Source organism: Lampris incognitus, chromosome 3, assembly GCF_029633865.1.
Source record: "Lampris incognitus isolate fLamInc1 chromosome 3, fLamInc1.hap2, whole genome shotgun sequence".
Lineage (NCBI taxonomy): Eukaryota > Metazoa > Chordata > Actinopteri > Lampriformes > Lampridae > Lampris > Lampris incognitus.
Genome location: NC_079213.1, coordinates 105,041,277 through 105,059,131, shown reverse-complemented (window position 1 = coordinate 105,059,131; position 17,855 = coordinate 105,041,277). Strand labels below are relative to the sequence as shown.

General features: G+C 42.2%; 1 protein-coding gene across 6 annotated transcripts in view; it reads right to left on the bottom strand.

Moving 5' to 3' along the window:
* The window catches only part of tbl1xr1a (TBL1X/Y related 1a), a 97,419-nt gene that overhangs the window by 52,081 nt on the left and 27,483 nt on the right, over positions 1 to 17,855 (bottom strand). For all 6 annotated transcript variants that reach the window (XR_008809977.1, XR_008809978.1, XR_008809976.1 and 3 more), the window contains exon 2: positions 14,707 to 14,772. The gene's annotated coding sequence lies outside the window, so the exon portion shown is untranslated. The remainder of the gene's footprint in view (positions 1 to 14,706; positions 14,773 to 17,855) is intronic.

Genomic DNA, 17,855 nt, shown 5'->3' with positions numbered 1-17,855 from the left:
GGACAATAACCGATTCACAAAGCTGTGCTTTTTGTTTACTCATACTGACACCGTTTTGTGTTGTTCTCTTTGTTTAATGGGCCTTGGCTCAAATGCAGCTCCTGTCCTAAGACCAACTGAGACACCGTTGTCTGCTCACCCTTTCTCAAATCACGCTACAAAAAAACAAAAAACAAAACAATTTGGCCTACTTGAAGGACAACAGCATCACATGAGCATGATATTTGTCTTTTCCTCAATACTTCCCAGGTCAGCCGCTAAACATATTGATGAGCATTGTATTTCTCTATGATATTAAACCATAATGCTGTTTTGGCCCTTAACCCTGAATAATCTGCAAAGTAAATAATTAAGGAATCTCTATCTTAGATCTAATCAAATGAAGATGTTCATAATGTCCTGTGTCCCCAGCATCCTCTGCAGGAGCTCTGATGGTGTGAGGCTTCCGAGCTTAAAGCGATACTGACATCAAAATCTGAATATTCCTATTGACCGGCTACATTCCCAGTTGGAATGTGACCACGGAGAAATTCAGCGGCCAAAACAGCGCCTCTGCTGCCACTTGAGAGAGATCTGTGATTGGCTGTAGATGGTGTCCAATGACAAATTGTGCCGGTGGATACGTAGACGCCAGCCAATTTGCATATAGGGTGTGTCCGTAGCGAGATGCTTTAAAACCACAGAGAAGCCGTTCTTTCACCCTCTCCTGCTAGCTATTTTGCTGAGACTTTATTATCAATCTTGCTACGACGTATTGCTATCGATCTAAATATCTATCATCTGTCTATCTAGCAGATATATGTATCACCGAATCCTCCTCCTCGAAACTGTAATCCTCGCAGAGGATCGCCCTCTCGCTCTCGCTATCCCGACATCTTTTGTAAATAACAAGTGGCGAGCGGTACCGAGCCCCACCCACCCAGGAAGACAGCAGCCAATAGCTTTGAATTCTTAAAAACACACCTATTTTCGGTCAGGATTCAAACTCCCAATGTTAAAAAATGTGTTCAGAAAGGGCATGTCAGTCTCTCTTCAGCGACAGCACTGGTTAGTAAGGAACATACGTACGGTCAGTCTGAGGCATTCACTAGAATTCACTCGGAAGTCCATCACAAGCAAATTACAGAAGATATTTAGGATAATACAAATTTCATTGAGGTGTTTAGGGGAACAAAATCAAAGATGAACTGCTTTGCGTTAAACAAGCTGATAAAATCCTTGGTATCCATCAGTGTGAGCACATCGTCCTGCAGCCAGGGCTCTGCCTCCCAGTCTACCAACCACCCTCGGGTTATCCCCAAGGTTTTCCCTCATTTTAACCAGTTTTCCCACTATGCCCAAATTATACTTTTCCTCTTGTTGAGCTCCCCTTTTCCAGAGCAGTTCTCATTCATAGTTAATGTGAACAGTTGCATCAGCCCTCATGGCTGCAAAGCCTCCCCACATACCAGTAATATTATACATCAAATATGCACTTTGATAACATCACACACACCTTTTCTCCTTTTGTGCACAATAGGAGTGATACAAGCTGACAAAACACAGAAAAAATGGGCCTTAATTGTGTGTTTCTGTGAGTGCATGTGCTCGGGCATGTTGCACTGATGCTCCATCTTGAGGTCCTGTGGTGCCCGAGAGGACATATGTGGGCATGCCCACACACACACATACGCGCACACACAAACACACACACACACACACACACACACACACACACACACACACACACACACACACACACACACACACACACACACACACACATATATATATATATAGCCCTGTGATGGCCTGGCGGCCTGTCCAGGGTGTCTCCCCGCCTGCCACCCAATGACTGCTGGAATAGGCTCCAGCATCCCCGCAACCCTGAGAGCAGGATAAGCGGTTCAGATAATGGATGGATGGATGGCTATATATATATATATATATATATGAGACAAGCTCTTCATTGCAGTTGACAAAACTTCCCATTTTTATAAACTAGGGCCTGATCAATATGAAAACCTTCTAATAGCAACGTCACCAAATCATACAAGAAGGCTGTTAAGTCTGCTGAAAGAGACATCACGTTATTAAAGGACAAAAAAACAGCATCGGATCTGAAATTGGATGACCACATTGATGTCACTGCCCGGAAGCAAGCCTTTATCCCCCTGAAAGACCACAAACCAAAATTTAAAAACAAACCAACATGTAGGCTTATCAACCCCACCAAACCCGAAATAGGTAAGCTAAGCAAAAAAATTATTGAAAATATACATTTATAAATTAGACGATTCTGAGGAGGGTTTCCTTAAACCAGTGGAAGAACACCGACCAAGTATTGGAACGGTTTAGGGGCACAGATGACAAGAGCAGGCATACGTTTATATGCTTCGATATCTGTGAGTTTTACCCCTCCACTACTAAAGAGCTACTAGACCAAGCCATTGACTTTGCCACAGCATACACCAAAATATCCGACCAAGACAGAGACATAATAGCCCATGCCAAAGAGTCAATCCCATGGCAAAAGCAAGGTAACAGCAAATTTGACATGACCATGGGCAGCTTCGACAGGGCAGAAACTTGTGAGCTAGTGGGCTTGTACTTGTTGTCCCAACTACAGGCCCTAGACATCAACGTCGGGCTATATAGAGACGACGGGCTGGCAGTCTGCAACAAACCGGCAAGAGAAGTCGAGAGAATAAAAAAGAAAATGTGTAGTATATTTGCAAGCAATGGACTAAAAATTTCAACTGAGGCTAACAAAAACCAAATTGACTTCCTCGACATCTTATCAGACCTTAGAAATGGTACATAGAAGCCATACATGAAGCCCAACAATATACTGCAATACATCCACAGAGAAACCAATCATCTGCCCTGTATCTTGAAAAATATCCCAGTGAGCATAAATAAGAGACTCTCATGTTTATCATCCAGCGAAGCCATCTTTAATGAAGTAGCCCCCCCATACAAGGAAGCCTTACAAAAATGTAGATGTAATTTCAGGCTTAAGTACAATCCACCACCAATTAGCCACAGTCAGCAACAACAACAACGGAGCCGAACAACACCTGGTATAATCCTCCCTACAGCGACACCGTGGCCGGAAATTGGAAAACAATTTTTCAAACTTTTGGATGAGTGCTTTACCCCAGACCATCAACTGAGAAAAATATTCAACAGGAACATAGTCAAAATTAGCTACAGCTGCATGCCAAATGTCCAGCAGGTTATTTCATCCCACAACACAAGCATCATGGCAAAGGCACAGACCCCCTCAACGCAGCCAAACACCACCAACTGCAACTGCCGTCTTAAGGCATCGTGCCCTCTTGAAGGAAAATACCAGACAGAGGGAGTCATCTACCAGGCATCGGTGACAAGAGAAGACAACTGCAATGTGGACACTTATGTTGGACTAACAGAGGGCCCTTTTAAAATTAGGTTTAACACCCATATGAGTAGCTTCAGAAATGAGCATGCAAGAAATGCAACGGCCTTGAGCTGACACATTTGATCATTGGTAGACAAGAATATCGGTTACTGTTTCATGGAAAATCCGTACAAAGAGCAATGCATATTCAATTAGCGGTAAGAGATGTAACCTGTGCTTGGCAGAAAAGTATTTTATTATTTGCAGACCTGATATGTCCACCTTGAATAGTAGAAACGAATTGGCCACCAGCTGTAGACACCGAAAAAAATATCTTCTTTGTAATTACAAGTAAATCATCTTTATTATCCCCCCCCCAATTAGATGATACACGTGGCATTTATTAGATGTTGTATTTTTTTATATTTTATGTTTTAACTGCCTGCCCTTCCAACTGTGCCCCAACACCACCCCACTACATGATATACATAAATTACCCCATTTGACGTTACCTTGTTATTTCAACAGTGCCCCGGTCCTTTAAATACTTTTTCAAAACAAGCTCCAGTCCCTTACCGCATTGGTTGTAATGTTTTCTACCCCACCATTGGTTGCTACCCACCGAAATTAGGAGCGTGATGCGGGGCAACGTATACTGTGTCTTCTTTGTTGAATCACATTGGCAGCTGATGAGTGCGCGATGCACGAAACAAGCTTTTACTGCTATGTATTAAACGTTTTTTTCTTACATCTATATATATATATATATATATATATATATATATATATAGATGTGTGTGTTTGTGTGTGTGTGTGTGTGTGTGTGATGGCCTGGCGGCCTGTCCACCAGGGTGTCTCTCCGCCTGCCACCCAGGGACTGCTGGGATAGGCTCCAGTGTCCCATGACCCCGATTGGGATAAGCGGCTTGGATAATGGATGGCAAGCGGTGACCTTTGAAGCTGGGTATGCTACCTCGTCCCCCCACCCCGGGCACGCACGCAATGTATGTGTGTGTGCAGGTGCACGCTCATGTTTTGTCGTTGCTGTATGGAGATTGTTTAAATCGCCATAACCTGCCGTAGTCCAGACTGTGGGTTCTGTAGAAAAAAGGAGACATGGCCAACAGAATAGTTTGCTAACCTTCAGGCAGCCAGCTAGCCATATACGTTTTTCGTATGTGGTAGCTTGAAAGTGACGGACGAAATTCTTCATTGATTTTGTGATGCCAAGTGCAGGAGTTCGACGTCCTCCTGCAATAATAATCTTTTTCTCTTCAAAAGTCCTCCGAGAAAACGGGGCAGAACGTAAGGATTCTATAATATGCAAATTGTCGCTCATATTGACAAGTGCTGAAACGTATGGCGGTGAGCTAACTGAGCAAGACAGACAAGTGCCAACTTACAGTAACTAGCTCGCTAGATGGCAGTGTTGCGCATGTGTGTTTCCAGATAAGCTGGTTCACAGCCAGCTTCTCTGCCCACCAAACTCCCACACCCAGAAAATACTTTCATATACCACGAATACAACTGGGAATCACAGAGCGCATGCAAAGCTGCCGAGCAGGATAGATGTGGCAGACTGCGGTAATGCGGGTCGGAAGACCAGACCGCAGTTGCCGTTCGAAAAGAAAACAATTGAAGAAATTGAGAAACAAACATTTAAATGACACATTTTAATGTAAATAATGCTGATGTTACTTATTAAAAATAGATTTTCAATTCATTATTATACTGTATGTAAATTCTCTCGTCATTTTCAAATACCTTGGGCATGCACCGCATTTATAGCTTATTATGACCGCTCACCATATATATATATATATATATATAAACACAGGCCCCGTGATGGACTGGTGGCCTGTCCAGGGTGTCTCCACTCCTGCTGCCCAATGACTGCTAGGATAGGCGCCAGCATCCCCGCAACCCTGAGAGCGAGCAGGATAAGCGGTTTGGATAATGGATGGATATGTATGTGTAGCGAGCTCGCTAACTAGAGAGATAGATAGATGGAGAGATACAGAGATAGATAGATAGATAGATAGATAGATAGATAGATAGATAGATAGATAGATAGATAGATAGATAGATAGATAGTTAGATAGATAGATATGTCAAATCCAATTCTCCAGAAATATAACATCTATTGATCTCATTAATGCTTCTACTTGAATAGCTTCATTTACAAATGTAAATTTTGTCAAAGGAGAATAAAATGTATGGAACTAACTGGCTGACCACCTGATTGGTTAAATAACTGTTGAATTGTCTGGCGGGTCTGTCTGTCCGTTCTACAGCCCTGCCTGCACCAGCTCAGGGATCACTACTTGGAAAGAGCAATGGAATGGAAACGGTAAAAAAAAAAACAGATTTGTAGTAAAAAAAAAAAAAACTGACCACACTTGAGATCATTAATAATAAGAAAAAATCCTTTCTGCTATCTGGCAATGGGATGCAGATGGTGCCTCCCTCCCCCACCCCAAGGCTCGGTGTGCTAGCTACTCCATTTCACTCTGGCGTGACAGATTGCCTCACACAGTCTCTCTGTGATCAGCACGGCTAGCTATCTGCTGGCGACAGATGGTAGCATGTAGGCACATCCAGCAATCCTAGCTTGGCATGCAGTTCAACCTGCTCTAGGAAGCTCATGTTCATGTGAATGCAGCAGGTCACTGAAGGCCAATGAATCAGCTGTGGTTACCTCACTGTGGTTGGCTAGCATGCCGACTTGGATTAGAAGTGCTATCCTAAGTCAGAATCCCAATCACTGATAGAATCCCCTTAACAGGCCAAGTCCATTACACACGTGATGCATACTTGTTTTGCAACATTCTACGCTGTGCAGACATCACACGATGAAGGTTTTAAATAGTGCTACTACGCCTAACACGCATAGACAAGCAGAGTGGTTCCAGTGATATGTAATGCAATAGCAACATCCAAGGTTTAAAGAGAACAGCAGTTAATTTCATAGGTCCTTTATGTTCTTCTTTTTGGTCAGTGCTGTCAATATTTGTGATCGTGAAGGACTTCCTCTTAAAAGCCAGAAACAGCCACATATAACACAAATCCTTCAATTGTTTAATCAAACAATTATTTCTAAATTGGAGCAGCGCTTGCTTTTAAAGCCTTGATTACACCACTAATATAAAAACAGTTTTTCAGTGTTATGGCAATCCAAGATTATAAATTCTTCTTTTTTTCACTGCTCCTGTTAGAGGTCGCCACAGCGGATCATCCGTTTCCATCTCTTCCTGTCCTCTGCATCTTCCTCTGTCACACCAGCCACCTGCATGTCCTCCCTCACCACATCCATAAACCTCCTCTTTGGCCTTCCTCTTTTCCTCTTCCCAAGCAGCTCCATATTCACCATCCTTCTCTCAATATACCCAGCATCTCTCCTCCACACATGTCCAAACCATCGCCATCTTGTCTCTCTTGCTTTGTCTCCAAACCATCCAACCTGAGCTGTCCCTCTAATATACTTGTTCCTAATCCTGTCCTTCTTCATCACTCCCAGTGAAAATCTTAGCATCTTCAACTCTGCCACCTCCAGCTCCGCCTCCTGTTTTTTCATCAGTGCCACTGTCTCCAAACCATACAACATAGCTGGTCTCACAACCATCTTGTAAACCTTCCCTTTAACTCTTGCTGGCACCCTTCGGTCAACTCATCCACCTTCGTCACCTCTACTCCTTGCATCCTCACCATTCCGTTGTCCTCCCTCTTGCTCACGCATATGTATTCCGTCTTGCTCCTACTGACTTTCATCCCTCTTCTCTCCAGTGCATACCTCCACCTCTCCAGGCTCTCTTCAACCTGGACCCTACTCTTACTACAGATCACAATGTCAATTACACTTACAAATTATAATTTTGTATTCCAATTGCATATTCAAATTGTGTATTCTCGGTCAGTATAAACTTGCTTTGGAATGTCTTATTTATTTATTGACGTGTATTTGAGTAGTGTAAGTTGAAAATTACCGAAATAAACTAAACTGATAATATCGGCTTGCATAAGCAACTAACAAATTTTAAATGAGGCGTGATTTTCTTTTGAGTTGAGCTTAACCTTTACCCAAGCACAAGTTTATTCAAGCAATTTACAGTGGGAGAGCTGCAGACAAACAGAAAGGACGACCCAATCTACTGACAGCTGGGGGTCATTGGAGGCCATGGCTGTATGTGGGAGCGACGGCCAACAAGACAGGATGCTGTAAACTCCCACCTGTCTAAGCACTATGTCCGCAATGACCTGCACAGACCCACTGATAAGACATGGAGGAACAAATACAGATTAAAATGCAGAGTCCATTTATATGGAATACAATATCCTGATTACTTTGATTACATGTATGCAGGTGCACATCTTCAACCAGACAGTTGTGGACTGCTCGGTGAGCTCAGCTGGTGTAGTGTGTTGGTAGTGTTGGGTTGAAAAGAAAACTGCCATTCACATGCCCCTCCATGACACACAGCTGAGTACTGCTAATCTGCAAAAACAACAGCTGTATGCCGTTTATTCATGCTTTTCAATTCCAACTAAACATGGGACAAGCACACCGTCGACAAGAGAATGGGAGAAATATATATTGCAATCAGTTGGTGTTGTAATGTGAAGATCCATCATGTTTCTCACTGCAGTTAAACATTGTGGTTGGCCAGGGAATCTACGTTAAATTTCCTGGTAGAAATAAAATATATACACACACACACACACACACACACACACACACACACACACACACACACACACACACACACACACACACACACCCCTATTTATAGGCGAGTCAAGATGTTTTGTCTTTTAACTGCAACTAAGCAGTAGCTTATCCAAACATCTTTTTATAACATCTCATACACCTCCAGACTCAGGAAATGGGCAGGCAACGTCACTGCAGACCCATCACACCCTGCACAACCTGTTCCAACTCCTCCCCTCTGGTAGGCGCTACAGAGCACTGTACCCCAAAACAACCAGATATAAAAACAGTTTCTTTCCGCGGGCTGTCATTCAAATGAATGCGTAAGATTGTCAAATAAATCCAACCATTGTGTATATACTGTACTGTACATTGTACGTATACTGGTACACTCTGTTATGTCCATCGACCTCAGGCATGTTTGTAAGTAACCTGCTAACATCTATTTCAGCATCTCTGATATATTCTCTGCGCCACTGCACTTTATCACCTCTTATTTCACCTGTATAAGTCAATCCTTGTGTATATATCTGACGATTGTTGTGTTGTAGTGTTGTTATTCTATGTTAAGTACACTGAGAGAGCCACGAAACCGGAGTCAAATTCCACATACGTGTACACCTACATGGCCAATAAACATGATTCTGATTCCGATTTTAATTACCTGTATGCTATATCCTGCTTATTTACCTGTTCGAAATAAATCATTCATTCATTCATAATTGTGTTTACCTAGGGCGACCCCCTTCTGTTTTATTGGTAGCCGCTAATCATTACGGGTTTGGTCATATCGTTTCTCCTTATTCTTTTTTATTATCGTGACTACCTAATTAAGATTTCTTTTTTTATCTATACACACACACATTTTTTTTTGTGGCAGGAACAGCTGGGCCAGCCCTACAACTGCGACCGTCGATAGAGTGGTCATGGTCACTATGTTAAAGTGACAGAGAACAAGTTACATGATTGGTCGGCTGAACAACGCTGGTAAACACAGAAGTGGGAGTATCTCCATTGGCTGTTGCTCTTTCAAAACAAATCAGTGGAGCAGTTCTAGTTCATTCCACATTTATCGCACGCTAACAAACGGATTATGCTGCTGCTCGTGGACACTACTGAAACGCTAAGAATGAAATATTTTGCTGCTCTTTCTGTAACCGCCCAGCGTCGAGCAGAGCAGGGGAGGAAGCAGCTCTCCGTGTGCCGAGAGGCATATGAGGGAGAGCCACAGTTACACTGATAACAATCCCTCTGACTAAACACTCAATACAGGGTGAGTCTTAGAAAAACCAGAGACATCCGCAGATAGAAACAGACGAAGAAGGAAGGGGCATTAACAGATAAGTAGAATAGGTATACTTACAATTAAATTAAGTTCTCTTTCAAATCAAACATCTCAAGGTATGAGTGGAAAGTAGTGTTCTTGCAACTGCCTTTATATCCTTTTTTTTTTGGTACTCGAACGTGGCTTAACCATGTTATGTGATATGCTACTTCAGTACATTTTAACAACAAATGTTACTGGGACCACTACAGAAAGTTGCAGATGAACATTTAATATCCAGGAATTCACGTTATAAACACTACCACTGACTATCCCTGTAACCGACTGGCCACAAGTTTGAACATTGACCACACATGGTCCGGCCACATGCTAGGTTTTGACCTGGTCTTGTTACTTTTTCTTTTCTCTTTATCCTGTTTGTTTTCTTTTCTTTACCTTTATTTTATCTGTGCACTCTGACATAATGTAAAGCAGGCTGCATTGCATTTTAATGTACAAAAGGTGCTATATGCATAAAGTTTGAATGGATCGATTGATCAATCTTGGTGATTGATTGATCAGTCTTAGTGTTGGTGCCTTCCAGAGGCTTCAGACCATCCTTTGTTAAAACACAGATCTCCGGCACTCTCTACTATGTCACTATGTCCAGGTTGTGACTGATGATGTGTTAAAGCTGCATTGTTTCTGGACTGTAAATCTGTTGAAATGCAAATATTATTGTCCATTTTGCATGTATGGGACCTTTTCAGGACTTTGGCCGACTTAAAAAAAATCTGGCACTTTGAGGTTTTGAAAACCTTGGCCTACAGTCTTTTCTTCTGCAAGTCAGTGTTATTTTAATGGCCTCAAACTCCTAGTTGGCATCCCATGTATGTTGTAGTTTCTGAGACTGACCATATGGAATGCTGTTCATAAGCCAGGTGTAATTAAAGATTAAAGTTATGCTTTGGGAGCACAGTTACACCCTGTGCTTCTGATTTTTTAAGGGAATTATGTAGATTAGACTCAGCATTTTTGGCTTGTATTAAGATCCAAAAGCACATTTTCTTCTTCACTGTATTTAAAGGAAGGTTTTCGATCACCATTTGTAGACTTGATGGCGCTCGCCTTGTAACTTCTCCATGCCAGAGCATGCCTCACCGCACCAAAGTATCTCTCACTGGATTTGAATCTCAGAACATGCTCTATTTCTTTCATGGACTTCTTTTCATCGAAATCGTCTTCTCCCATTTAGTCCAACTTATCCTGAAAGAGACTTATTTCTCAAAGTGCACTTAATGGGCTGTAAAAAACACAGTTGATTGAGCCCATTCCTCAAAATATTTCTACAAAGGTGCAAATCCATGTGATGAGCTCTAATCGTCACATGGATTGCCACATATTTTTCCTTCTTTTCACCCCTCAAAACTGGACTATTTTCACTAATTCTCTCTCTCTTGCCTCTTTCATAGATCCAGCTTGTTCCGAAAATGTTCCATCTATGGATGATATATGAATTTGAGACAGAGACAAAACTGCAAAAAAAGTTGATCCAAAAATACCCCCCCCCCCCCCTTTGGCATTGGACCCTTTAGTTGACTGGTTACGCAGTCGCCCGTGGTGTGGGGAACCCTGGTGCGATTCCTGGCTGCCCCCTGAATTCTCGCTACAGAAATATAAAAATCCCCCCCCCCCCCTGTTGTGTCCAGGTAGGGTAGCGGTCTTGTCTGTTGCCTACCAACACGGAGATCACCGGTTCGCATCCCCGTGTTACCTCCGGCTTGGTCGGGCATCCCTACAGATGCAATTGGCCGTGCCTGCAGGTGGGAAGCCGGATGTAGGTATGTGTCCTGGTCGCTGCACTAGCGCCTCCTCTGGTCGGTCAGGGCGCCTGTTCGGGGGGGAGGGGGAACTGGGGAGAATAGCATGATCCTTCCACGCGCTATGTCCCACTGGCAAAACTCCTCACTGTCAGGTGACAAGAAGCGGCTGGCGACTCGACATGTATCAGAGGAAGCATGTGGTAGTCTGAAGCCCTCCCTGGATCGGCAGAGGGGGTGCAGCAGCGACTGGGATGGCTTGGAAAATAGGGTAATTGGCCAAGTACAATTGCGGAGAAAAAAGAGAAATTTTTTTTTTAAAAATGGCCCCCCTTGGGATCAAAAAACATCAATACAAATATTCCATATTAGTGCAAGTGAGAATCCAATTGTTATATAACCGAACATGCACCTGTCACAAGAGACGTAAAACGCTGTGATGCCATTGAAAGAACCAATCGTGAGACATCTTCTATTAAATGTTGTTCTTTTATATAGAACCGCCAAAACATGTTGGAACGCTCCCGATACGGACATTTCTCTTTAAGCAGATTATAGCATGAATACAAAGAAGCGCTGGCATTCCCGGAAAAGTTAATACGGCAATGTTATGGAATACAAGTGTGAAAACTGCATCTCACACGGTAAAAAGGTCACAACCACCAGGGTTACCCAGGGACAAGCCCCTTGCAGGAGGTGTGGAATTTGTGGCTCTCATGAGGACACATTGGACGCAAAGTGTTTTGCATATTTGTGGTGTATTTTGAGAAGAGGGGCACATTCCATAAAAGGCGTCAAATACAAGCGACTTTCTAGGCAAACTGTTGCAATGAATCAATTGTGTAAGCCTAAAAAAAAAAACTTGAAAACAAAGAATGCTTTCTTCGGCCTTCTCTTACAGCTGCCTTGTGGGAGCAACAATCATTTCCACAAGACTGCAATACAGCAAAAACCCACCCTAAATCAGAGCTTGTGTTTCTCAGCAGACTTTGGACAACTGGGTGTAGATTTGTGAACACCCTCCTCTTAAAACTAGAAACAGAAGAGCCGACCCGCTGGAATTTTGTCAAATAAACTTTCGTCCATATAACTTGATCACGTTTATCTAGTTTGTAGTATTCTGAGATATAAACATAACGCATTGTTGTTATTACGATTACTATCATCAGCAATTTGGGTTACACGTGGGGCTATGAAATGTTTTTAAAATGTGAAATCTCAGCTGTCAGTGAAAATTAAAGGCGCGGCGAGAGAATTTCTACAGATGTATGTAGAGTGAGACTCTGACGTGGATGTCTTCTCTAGTAAAATCATGCATCTTTCATATTTGTGCTCAGTTGTGTTTCTCAAGTAGTATTCTGGTGTTTTTATGTCTACTGACTCACAGCAGATACAGAAAATAAACGGTGTATTCTCAATGAGCAGGTAAACCCGAGTCAGTGCGTAAGCGTTCATTACTTTCTGTCATACCGGAAACACCGAATTATTTTCACAGATAAACCCATGGTAAGCAGCACTCTGCTTCCAGCATGTTAATATCATGACCAGATCCTCTGAGCCTCTTCCCAAAACCAACTTCTGGAGCCACATTCTAGGGTAGAGAATATGCTGTAAATTCACATAACAACCATTTATAATCAATAACAGGGTATGCAGGCGAGCTTGTGATAACCCCATAGTGTGAGTGATGCTCATTTACTAAGGACAGCTATGTCTGATCACAGCAACAAGGACACACAACAACAACAAAAACCCTACAACTGACAGTAGAGTTCCTTATAAAGCCCTTCAACCAGGCAAACCTCAAATAACTACAGCTGTTTTACAGATGAAAACAAGTGTGAAGAAAGTGGGACGCGTTAACATGACTGTCACAGCAAAACACCACGGCTAGGCCTTAGCACCAAATGATTGACAACAGTGAATCGGACAGTTAGTTAAAACGCTGCCCTTTGGTGTCCTGCTGGTGGCGCTGGCAGGGATGCACACCATGTGACCAACTCAACCAACGAACACTGGCGTGGGATGTTAATATCTATTCGATGAAATGTAATACGAACACACTTTATATTCAGAATAAGCACGATAACGGTTCAGAAACAAGTCTCTTCAAGACGCCTTGTTAAAATAATTATAAGCAGATTAATTGGCGAGGAAACCGTCCAATTTCAAGTTCAAGGTTCAGTTTCATTATTCGTATGTAGGTTAACACAGGGTCAACAATACACTGAATGCGCTGGATGAGAGTAAGGTCAGCTCAGCGGTAGAAAAAACTTTAGCAGGAATATAAAAAAAAACTCGTAAGACTGGGGAGAAAATATAAAAAGAATGTAAAGCTATGAATAGAATATAAATATATGTATGTAAAGTGAGCTCTAAGTACAGAGGTAAAAGTGACAAGTGGATTGCACAGAGGGTATGTATTCAGTCCTGATTGAATAGCAGCAGTCTGTGGAATACCGCAGTTTATACCTAAACAGTGCGGACAGCAGGTGAGCAGATGAATGTGACAACAACTACTGGCCATGGCACACAACAAGCAATAGAAAAAAAATCAAGAACTGCAGGGTTTTTCCATCATATCAGAGTCTTAGGTGGTAACATTACCAATATTGCGTGTGTTTTTGTTTTTCTAAGGTTTTCTTTTTGAGGCATTTTCACCTTTTTTTTTACTGGACAGTGATAGCACAGAGGCAGACAAGGAGTATGACATCCAACAAAGGTCCCCGGCTGGAATTAAGCCGGCGACGGCTGCGACCATGTGGTATGCGCTGCAACCATTCGGCTAAGGAGGCACCCACCGACAGTGTGAGTTTTACACAGAAAAGGAGGGCGTCATTGGTCCTTTAGTGAAAACAACAGCTTTCGATAACAAACAGACTATTGGAAATCATACAAAAAACAAGGGGCAAGTGGAATCAGTCACTATAAAAAGACAACAGTGGAACAAATGAAGAAAAGTTACACCTAACAAATGAATACATAAAAACAGAAGACCTTGCACTTTGAGATAAAGGGATATTTCGCATTTCCATTTAGAATGGTAACAAATGATGGAGCCCCTTGAAAATGAGACGCTACATCTCAATGACAGCCACTTTATTCGACATTGTATTCTTACAATGAAATTGTATTCTTACAATGAATTTGTTCTCTGCATTTAACCCATCATATTGTATAGCAGCAGCGGGCTGCTGCAGCGCCTGGGGACCAACTCCAGTTCTTTAAATTGCCTTGCTCAGGGGCACAGACAGGAGTATTAACCCACCCACACATGCATGTCTTTTTCATGGTAGGAGGAAACCAGAGCACCTGGAGGAAACCCACAGACACGGGGACAGCATGCAAACTCCACACAGAAAGGACCAGGTACAGCCTGAGATTCAAACCCAGGACCTTCTTGCTGTGAGGCAACAGTGCTAACCACTGAGCCACTGTGCTGCCAAGGGGCTATCCTTCAATACATTCTAATTCAAGCAAATTAAAGGTGGTATACCCATAATGCTACCTATCAAAAAGAGCATGTTGTAGCCTATACTGACTTGAGTAGACTCACCACAGTTACAGGTCTGATTTCACCACTGGTAGGTTCAGTCAGGGCCTTGTTCCAGAGGCTCAGTACCTGCAGAACAAAAGAGGTATAACAAAAATGATAAGGAATAGGCTTTTAAAATGGTTATTCGGGTAAACGAACAAGACCCCACAAAAATGACAGTCATGAGGGGGTGAATAATGGAGTGGGAAAATGTTGTAAAGGGCATGGAAAAAAACCTTTACAGAAGAACAGCATCACTGGGTCAAAAATCTAGGTCCATAATCATGCAATCACCAACAAACATATTAACATCAGGAGAAGTTGTGTGGCAGAAGTGGTGTCTGAATAAGATGAAACAAATAATTTGTGCTTCTGTGCTGAGTGTCAATGGAGAACCTTGGAACTGAAGTTCTGGCTAGAAACACAAATTATACAGGACCGAAGCTTGTAAGCGGATCATGCAATATTATAATGGCACTAATTAGAAGCTCCAATTTTCTGAGCAACTTCCATGGAAATGTCAGTGCAGTTATAAAAGTTTGAAGTGAATTAAGTGAAGACTAGGCTAAACATTACTTAACAACCATTAGTCTTCTTATTCCTTTGGCTACTCCCGTTAGGGGTCGCCACAGTGGATCGTCTCTTCCTGGCCTAATCCTGTCCTTCTTCATCACTACCAATGAAAATCTTAGCATCTTCAACTCTGCCACCTCCAGCTCTGCCTCCTGTCTTTTCGTGAGTCCCACCGTCTCCAAACCATACAACATAACTTGTCCCACTACCATCTTGTAGATCTTCCCTTTAACTCTTGCTGGTACCCTTCTGTCACAAATCACTCCTGACACTCTTCTTCACCCAATCCATCCTGCCTGCACTCTTTCCCGTTACTTTGAACAGTTATCCCCAAGTATTTAAACTCATCCACCTTTGCCACCTCTACTCCTTGCGTCCTTACCATTCCATCCACGGCAAACCATCTCCATCTAGCTTCTCTTGCTTTGTCTCAAAACCATCCAACCTCAGCTGTCCTTCTAATATACTCGTTCCAAACCCTGTCCCTCTTCGTCACTCCCAATGAAAATCTTAATATCTTCAACTCTGCCACCTCCAGCTCCACCTCCTGTCTTTTCATCAGTGCCACTGTCTCCAAACCAACAACATAGCTGGTCTCACTACCATCCTGTAAACCTTCCCTTTAACTCTTGCTGGTACCCTTCTGTCACAAATCACTCCTGACACTCTTCTTTAACCAATCCATCCTGCCTGCACGCTTTTCTTCACCTCTCTTCCGCACTCCCCGTTACTTTGAACAGTTATCCCCAAGTATTTAAACTCATCCACCTTTGCCACCTCTACTCCTTGCATCCTTACCATTCCGCTGTCCTCCCTCTCCTTCACGAATATTTATTCCGTCTTGCTCCTACTGACTTTTATGGCTCTTTTCTCCACTGCATATCTCCACCTCCCCAGGCTCTCCCCAATGTGCTCCCTACTCTTGCTACAAATCACAATATCATCGGCGAACATCATAATCCACAAAGACTCCTACATGATCTCGTCCGTCAACCTGTCCATCACCATTGCAAACAAACGTAATCATTAGCACACATAAAATCGTGATTAAAATTATCTCAAGCAGCTCTATAATTCTCTGTTAGATGTTTTTAATTTAAATTAAATATGCTAAAAAAACAATTCCAAGAAGAGTGCCTTAAGAGATTTAAATAAAAGAATACAAGGAAGCAAAGTTAAGTACAGTAAAGTTGTAGCATTTTACATGTTCAGTATCTTTTAGCATTACCTGGCCATTCAGAATAGGTAATAGTTGAAGTAAACTTGTAATTTCACATTTTGAATATTAGTCTAGGAATTTTTTTTCACCTTGTGCTTACCATGTCATCAAGATATTATCCGTCTTATATAGTGAACATTCCTCTGTGACTTAACAGTGTCCACTTTTGTAGATGCAGAATCATAGTACTCCATTTTTCCATTTAACATCAAATACCAACTTACAACATTTTCAGTAAAATCTGACAGTTCCCTCCAAAAAAATGCTTAAATGAAAAAAAAAACTTAAAATGTAAAGTTGTCACTGCAAACTCTATGCACTGAAACATAACCAAGGTGAGTTTTGATTTCAATGCCTAGTTGCTGCTCCAAGCCTCAACCAAAAGTACGCATGGGGACCAGATGGTCTCACTATGTGACCAACGTTCATTCTGAAGTCTGGAAACTGCAGGCTCTTCAATTTGGGAAGGTAGACAACGACACAGTTAAGGGTGTTTCAGAGAAAATATTTGACCCATTCTTCTTCTCGCATGCACGTTGTAAACGACTGGTTAATTCTGGCTGTGGCTGGTGAGTGTGTCAACCCTACCAGACATTTTTTGGCTGATAGGTAGCCAATATTTGGGTGATTCCTTTCCAATCAGAATTGGCCAATAAACCATGGCTGCTTAATTTATAGGTGTAACAGTCCTTTTTAAAAGGTAGACAAATGTCTTCTCTGGTACATGGCGATGTAAGTTAACTGGGTCGCACTTTATTTTACCGTACACTAATAAGATGTAACAAGCCATACTTTGTATCAAATCAAACAAAAACTAGAAATAATATGTTATTTATTAGACAGCAATACACAGTAATACACAGTTATACCCTAATTACACACCATACGCCTAAATTACACAGTAATTAGAAACTGCATATAATGCCATATTAGACCCGAAATATAGTACACTTAGACATAGAAAGTTTGATCTGTTCATTTTGACACAATGCTTATTGAGAGAAACATTCATCACTCATCTAAGTGACCTCTTCGGTCTCAACTTACTGCAGGTAACCCCATCCTTATAAACAATACAGTGACATAGTGACCGAAAACAACAACAACTACTACTACTACTACTACTACTACTTTCTGCGGCTCCTGTTAAGGGTCACCACAGTGAATCATCCATTTCCATTTCTTCCTGTCCTCTACCTTTCTCTGTCATGTCAGCCACCTGCATGTCTTCACTCACCACATCCATAAACCTCCTCTTTGACTTTCCTCTTTTCCTCTTGCCTGGCAGCTCCATATTCAGCATCCTTCTCCCAATATACCCAGCATCTCTCCTCCGCACATGTCCAAACCATCTCCATCTCGCTTCTCTTGCTTTGTC